Source organism: Castanea sativa, chromosome 2, assembly GCF_040712315.1.
Source record: "Castanea sativa cultivar Marrone di Chiusa Pesio chromosome 2, ASM4071231v1".
NCBI lineage: Eukaryota > Viridiplantae > Streptophyta > Magnoliopsida > Fagales > Fagaceae > Castanea > Castanea sativa.
Genome location: NC_134014.1, coordinates 6,832,148 through 6,840,247, shown reverse-complemented (window position 1 = coordinate 6,840,247; position 8,100 = coordinate 6,832,148). Strand labels below are relative to the sequence as shown.

Below are 8,100 nucleotides of genomic sequence, written 5' to 3'. Positions count from 1 at the left end.
CTAAATTTGACCTAATAAATATTTAAAAAGCACCTAAAAAACAAGAAAATAAATGCCCTAAATCTAAAATAACGAAAATTATACAAAGATATCAAAATTAATAAATTAAAAAAATTAAATAGTAAATACGGTCCTACACCAAATTGAAATTGGGAATTAAAATTTTTCCACATATATGCAACACCATATTCATACTTGTAGTAATCTAAATATGTAAATACCACATACATACTTTCATCTTGAGGGAATACTCCCTTATTCTCATTTTACATCCAGAACTTTACACAAAATCCATAATTAATGCACTGATTACATATTTTAAAAGTGTGGACATGAAAAGTGCTTGTGAGAAAGAAATGCCCCTTTCATCTTATATGAATATATGTTACAAATTAACAAGCGTATGTAACATTATTCTTCTCATCTTGTATTAGTGTGTAACTTCAGCAAAAAAAAAAAAAAAAAAATTTAAGTGTGTAATAGTAAACTTCTCATAGACGCGAATGCGATGTAGCATGTATCCATAACACAATACTTTTTGCCGCCCATGAACTCACCCTAGGTATTCCCACAAGTAACTGCAACGCTGGCTACCCAACTCTCTCTTCAATTTTAGGCAGACCAAATCATGAAAGCCATTCTCTCTATATCAGCTTGCTTGCTCTGTAAATACCCCAAAACTTAGTTGCTACATACAAGTCCCATAACCCCAAAAAAAACACCAAAGCATTCCCAAATGGGTCCCTCAAAGTCCAAGCAAAGCTCTCAGTCGTCTCAGACAATAATCAAAGACAAAACATTATCAGGACTGGGTAACTTCATTAGGTTCCTTCCAACAGGTACAGTCTTCTTGTACCAATTCCTCAGCCCTGTCCTATCCAACAATGGCCACTGTACCACAACCATCATCCATCAACAAGTACCTCACTGCCATTCTTGTGGCTGTGTGCGGCTTGTCTTGCTTCTTTTCTTCATTCACTGATAGTTATGTTGGAGATGATGGGAAAACTCACTATGGGTTTGTAACATCGAAGGGTCTTTAGCCCTCAGAAAACTCTAAGAACGTGGACTTATCGGTCTATAAGCTTCAGTTTGGGGACTTTGTTCATGGCCTTTTTGCGCTGTCGATGTTTGGGGTTCTGGTACTTTTGGACCCAAAAACTGTGGGCTGCTTCTATCCGGTGTCTGATTCGTCGGAGAAGACTATGCTCAAGGTGTTTCCTCCAGTTGCTGGTATGCTTTCGAGTGGGCTTTTCATGTTCTTCCCTAACAAACGCCATGGAGTAGGATACCCTTCAAGTACTGACTCTTCACAGGTTTCCAAGTCCGGTCTTAGCGAAGTATCCTTGACTAAGCAAGGTTGCGTGTGGTTTCTTAATTTGTTGCCTTATATTCATGTTTCCCTGTTGTATATACGCGTATGTAGGCCGGGAAGGATATATCCTTATAGTAGACGTACGTAGAAATCATGTTTGATAGTGAAAAAAAAGTGTTTGAAATATCACATATGTTTGTATTTTTCTCGCCTTCTCTCTCTCTCTCTCACTCTCTCTCTCTCATGGGTTGGGCTCCTAGTGTAACTTTAGTTATAGGTATATAAAATTAAACAAACGTATAAAAGAAATCCATTAAAAAAAAAATGCTAGGGACACCGCACACACAAAGAAATCAATGAGCCAACCTTTACATCTCTTTTGAGCACGTATCTAGCTCAATATCTACTCCAATACATTTCAGCCCATTAGTCATCACACTTAAAAACAATATAAAAATTTCTCTTATTTTCAATGTGGTATTAAATATTTCACTAACTTCTTATCTTCCATATATATATATATATATATATATATTTGAGAGAATTTCAACTTATGCCGTCTGTTCCTAATGATAGTTCTTTATCATCAGACCAATACACTAATCAGTTTTTGGTGTAAGCGAGAAATGAATCCCAAATTTCATATACAACCATTAGAGATTTTACCATTTGATTACATATTATTAAAATGATACAACAGCTTGCTATTAGAAACATGTTAACAACATCACCGCATACCTTTGGTGCGATAATCACTCCACAAGTATAAATGTTTGTAGGGTGTAGGGGGCAAGGACTGAGGTTCAAGTTTCTAAGAGGAAGCTTCACATACATTTACACTTAGATTAGGCTAGAGTAAAAATTCTATCTTGTATTAAAAAAAATGTTAACAACTAGAGACTGTTATTAGAAACATGTGGACAACTAGAGATAGATTACTCCAAGCTATAAAGGATAAGTATGTTGTTAATTATGCCGAGCTTATGTGAAAGCAGAAGCGGTTTATTTTTTAATGTTCATTTACAAAAAGAATCTAGAAGAAAATCATGGGTAGGGGTGGCAATTGAGTGGGTTAGGTAGCTTTTGAGTTGAGTCATAAATGGATTGTGTACACAATCACTTATTTATTCATTTGTGACCCATATAACTATAAATTAAATATTCATCACCCACCCAACCTATTATATATAATTTGGGCGGGACCCAACCCACCCATATAACTCATCATTATTATTATTATTATTATTATTATTATTATTATTATTATCATTATCATTATCATTATTACACACATACATACTTATTTACAGATACCAAAAACTTATAAATTGAGACATGGAACCCAAGGGCTTGGAGATTCTAGAAGTCAATTGGCTGGAAAATTGAGAGAGAGAGAGAGAGAGAGAGAGAGAGAGAGAGAGAGAGAGAGAGACGTTTGGTGGTTAAGAAAATGTGAAGAAACCCCAAGAAAATCAATAAGAAAGAAGAATAGAGGTGTCTAATGGCTAGGTTTATGGCTGGGTTAAGTTAGAGTCTTATCTTTTTCTTTTCTTTTAATGTATTAAACTTTAAATTTTACATGGGTTACTGGATACCCAATAGATTTAACCATTAAGACTTATTTAATTATATAATTACCTAATGGGTTTTTACCCATTTAACCTAAAATTTTAATTTGGTTAGGTCAAGACTTATCCAAATTAAGTGGGTAATGAGTCATTAATGAATTTGGGTAAAATTTGCCACCCCTAGTTTGTAGCCAAAGGAAAAGTCTAGGACCATAAAAATTTTCATAACTTCTTGCCACAACTATGATTTGGTGAAGAAAAAATTGTAAGTCTATGTATAAGTGATAGTTAACCATTCATAGTGAACCACGTCAGAGTTGTGGCAAAAACGTTGTTGAATAATTTGTGATCCTAGAACTACTTATAGCCAAACCCACTAGAAGACAGAGGGATCTTTCTAGTGCTTTGGAGCACTAACAAGATACTAGACCATAAGGAGGCAATTTTGAGTAAAGGGTGTATCTCGGAAACTGTGACTTTAAATCGCAATTTTGTGTAGTTTGAGTCTTTGTGTGAGAGAGTGCATATAATTAATAGGATATGTGAACTAATTTTTATCCTTTAGTAAATAGGGGTGTTCATGTGTTTTCACATGTACTTAATAGAAGCCAAACCCACACCGAGAGACCTATATATACTCCAATTTATGAAAAAAAGTTAGTTTCAAATGAGTTTGGAGTTATTTATATGGTAATTTGAGAGATTAGTTATATGTAGTTTTAGCACATGATTTTTTAAATGAATTACGTAACCTATTTAAATAATACACATAGATAATCGTATAAAACATCATGTAATGGATTTGAAAAAATATCTCCAAACCGCTATAGAATCAAACTTTGTCCAATTTGTCATATAAGTTGGGTTTTGTGTGTGTGTGTGTGTGCACGCATAATTGTAAAATATTTTTAAATCTCTCAATTTTTATATATATTGCTTAGAATTTTCAACAGTGGATAATTGCAACTAATGGGTATAAGAGGAGGCTCCACCACAGGATTGAAGGCATCTGAGCTTGCCAATTAAGACGAACTCACTTGTTGTTTTCATTAGTTGGAAATTCACGCGTTGTGTGTGATAATTTTTTTATGGTGGTCACATTAAATTTAATTTTTTACAATTCGGACTAATTTAATAAAGAGTAATGTATTTCATAATCATATTATCATTTATTATAAGAACAATCACAAATGTAACATGTATTATTTATGTCTCACATAAATGAAAACAATAGAATTTTTCGAAATGTAAGTTAGCGAAAATATTCATTTTGTAATAAAAGTTAATTATAACATTTTGTAAATTATTATAAAGTATATAGAATTCTTTTAGTTTTAAAAAACTTTTCTCAAACCCAATTTTATTCTATCCTACAATCCAAAACACTAAAAAAACATATTTCAAAAATTAATAAAACTCAACATAACTACAATTCAAAATAAAAAAGAAAAGGAAAATAAAACTCACATCAAAGTCAAACTCCTTCTCCCGAATTTGTAAAACATATAAAATGTTATGTGATCTAACAAAATATCCAATGCATAATCAAACTCAAACTTTTAAATAGAGTTTTGAAGTCACGCAATAGAAATAGGTGACTAATCCCAAGCAAAAGTGATGGTTATAGCTTTATACATAATGGTTATAATCTAATCCAAGAGTACAATTTCAAAGGGGAAAAAAGTAGAGAGAGTTTTTTGAAAAAAAAAAGAAACGAAAAGAAAAGAAGTATTTAATAAATATTGTACCTAATCTAATATGTAAATAATGAATAGATTAATAAATAACTTTAAACACAAAATTGAATTTGTTTTCTTAAAAATTTCCCAAAAAAAAAAACACCAATGAGATAAGAAAGATAAAGAGTAATATAGAATATACATAAACGCTTAAAACAATTGTTCAAATATCTAGGAACGTCATATAACAAAGACATAACAATTTGCTGTTAATTTGTTAAATAAAACATTTACAAAAAGTGCAAGGAAACTACACAAAACAAAGACAATCTTTTTTAACTTCCAAAATTGTTCTTTATTATATTTTCTAGAATATCTTTTTTTTTTCTTTCAAATAAACTAAAACATTACAATAATACAATATATGACATATTATAATATAATTTTCCCTCAAATTAGGTCAACAACAAACACCATTCATTAAAAGATTTTAATGTTGTAAATAAAATAAAATACTTGCATCAAGGAATACATATGAATTACTTAATAATAGGACAATGGGGGTACAGACCTCTAGTAGGAGATCTATAACATGCTTGATTCAAACTCATCCTATGGGGCATTGTCAATTTGTATCTTTTCTACTATCAAATATTAAGTAAGGCTTGTGAATACCTTTTTATAGACTTAAAAAAAAATTATTCTTTATTGATTTCTTTTTCAGTAATAAAAATATAAATTAAAGTAGATAAATATGTAAAAAAAAAAATGTAAAATTAAAATTGTCTAAGATGAATATATATAGACGACTTTTAAAAAAAAAAAAACATTAATGTATTATTTAGTTATAGCATTAAAAATAAAGTAAATAAATATGTAAAGTTATTTATTAACAAGTTTATATATACATATACACACACACACATACATACAAGTTTTATTTATTTTAATAACAATGCCATTGGTTATTGGGTTTTTTTTTTTTTTTCAATGACTTTATAAGAGTAATTATTTAGTATTTTCAAAGAAAGTGACATAATACTTCATTCTCAAACATAAATAGTTTGTTCTACTAATTAAATACATGATAAGAGAGAGATGAGAGTAAAATCACATTGTACACTGAGTGTCGTGGATAGTTTTTCCCATTATAAATAGTTGATGCTTGGTAGCCAAAAAAAAAAAAATCCATATACTTGCAGCATTGCACGTTTTCCTAATGCAGCCTGGAATCTTGGTTGCATCTTGATCTTAATATCAATTGTTATTTTCATTAGCAATAACAATAATTATGGATAGGAGATCCCTAAAATTTATGCTTGCATTATTAATGCTTTTACTGCACTTGAAACTAGCCATTGGATTTATTTAAGTGGTTTGAGATGCCAATTCTGGTGCATTGAGAGGGAGAGACAAGCACTCTTTGAGTTCAAAAATGGCTTTGATGATGATTATGGGAGACTCTCTTCATGGGGGAGCCAAGATGAAAAGAAGAATTGCTGCAAGTGGAAAGGAGTTCATTGTAGCAAGCAAACAGGCCACATATTTGAGCATGATCTTCAGGGTGATTCTTGTTAGGTTTTTAGATCCCCAAGTGAATACTTAGGTTTATTATTCAGATCTAGGTTAAAACAAAACAATCATATCATGCAAAGTAACGAAAAAGTAAATATCATAACGATATGATGACCCAGGAAAATTAAACCGGTAAAAAACTTGGAGAGAATTTAACTTAGCTATCCTCAAGGTAAAAAAGCAAATCTACTATAGAGAATCGAAGTTAACAATAAGACTTAGACCACTAACATCATATTGCCATCACATGTAGAACTTACTAACACGACCACGTGCAAACTCCGAATCCACGGACTCCTTCTTTATTAGGCCTTTGCAACACAACTACTCACACTTGTGACTTTGAGACTCCACTCAAAGGTTTTGGATTTCCTTAGACATTGATCTTGTATGCAACAACTTTTACAACACTGGATCTTGAGATTCTTCAAGGAATAACACCGGTAGAAGACTTTAGAGAGCTTTTGGGTACAAAACTCTAGATACAAAAGAGGCACACTCTTCTCTTTTTGAAAAGCCTTATTAAAAATGTGCTTAGAGTTTCCTTTATATACTAAAAAAAGTAGATCTGAATCCCTAATCCCTTTTGGACTTGAACTGCTATTGGGCCAAAGTTAAAATACTGCAGATACGTGTTTCGATTGATCGAGTTTGTCTTTCGATCGATTGAACCAGGCAGATTTCGAATTCTTCTTTCTACAGCATGTATGTTCTTGAATCTTGACTCGTATGATCTAGTATTGTTCAATAATACCTATAGACTCTAGGATCTATATCTAGACAAGTTTGTGGTCACGGTTTGCCAATTGTTCTAAACTTTTATAACCTAACAATCTCCCCCTTTGACAATTCGTGATTAAACTTATTTACAATATGAAATGTTTAAATACAAGAACAACTCAATATAATAAAATGTCCAATTACATCACAAATCCCAATCTAAAACTCCTAACCTAGAAGTTGCATTAAAAGATAGAAGGTCTTGATCAAAATGTACCTATCTTCTTAAAAACACTCCAAAAAACACATCACCGCATGTGTGGAAAGAAAGACATATAAACAATAAATAATCAAACTGAAGCAAATAACAAATATGCAACTAACTCTCCCCTTAAGTTAGATACATCAAAAACTTTTATATTCTCCTCCTTCCAAAACTTTTTAAAAACCTTTTTAAACAGGATTCCCCCAAATTCATTTGTTTCTCTCCCTTTTTATCACGTATTGACAAAGATAACTCAAACAAAGAGTAGATTGACAGAAAACACGAGAGAAAAAAGAGAACTAAGGAACCACAAACTTCAAGCTCTATAGAAAATAGAGGCAACTCCCCCTATGAAGAGCAGGAACTCCCCTTATGAAGAACATAGGTTTTAAAAATAGATTTCTCCCCTTATAAAAATATGAAAAACAAAACAAGTTTTGGGAAAAACAATTTTGGGGAAAGTTTAGGAAGTGGGGATAAATAAAAGAAACATAACTTGAGGATACACTTAAAAAAAATATTCTCCCTTTCAATAAATGCAAACTTGACACTACGTGACCCATAAATATATTCATTCAATGTGTTTAAGAGAAAATATTTGCACATTGATTATCCATCATATCTTTTTTATTTTATTATAAATATTTTCAATTTTCAGCAGTTCACACATCAAACATAGAATATACTAAACTATACAAAACTCAAAAATTAATCAATTAATTTTTAAATCAAGTTGAGTACCCAATTAAGCAAAGTGTATGCGTGTTGTGTGAAAATAATGAGAGATATGATTGCAAAAATGTAAGATGGCGCCAATTGTAAGTGCACAATTGCACCTGGACCCAAAGACAATCACGGGCTCAGGCCCAATGAGCCTTAAACAATAAGATTTGTAGAGTGTGGGCTTTAAACCTAGGTTAGAAATGCTGGGAGCTTGATAACAGGCTTTTATAAGCAAACACAAGTAAATAAAGAACG

At 31.5% G+C, this 8,100-nt stretch overlaps 1 pseudogene; it reads left to right on the top strand.

Moving 5' to 3' along the window:
* Positions 1–736: 736 nt before the first annotated feature.
* Positions 737–6,140, top strand: LOC142624812 (protein DMP2-like; annotated as a pseudogene).
* Positions 6,141–8,100: the final 1,960 nt, after the last annotated feature.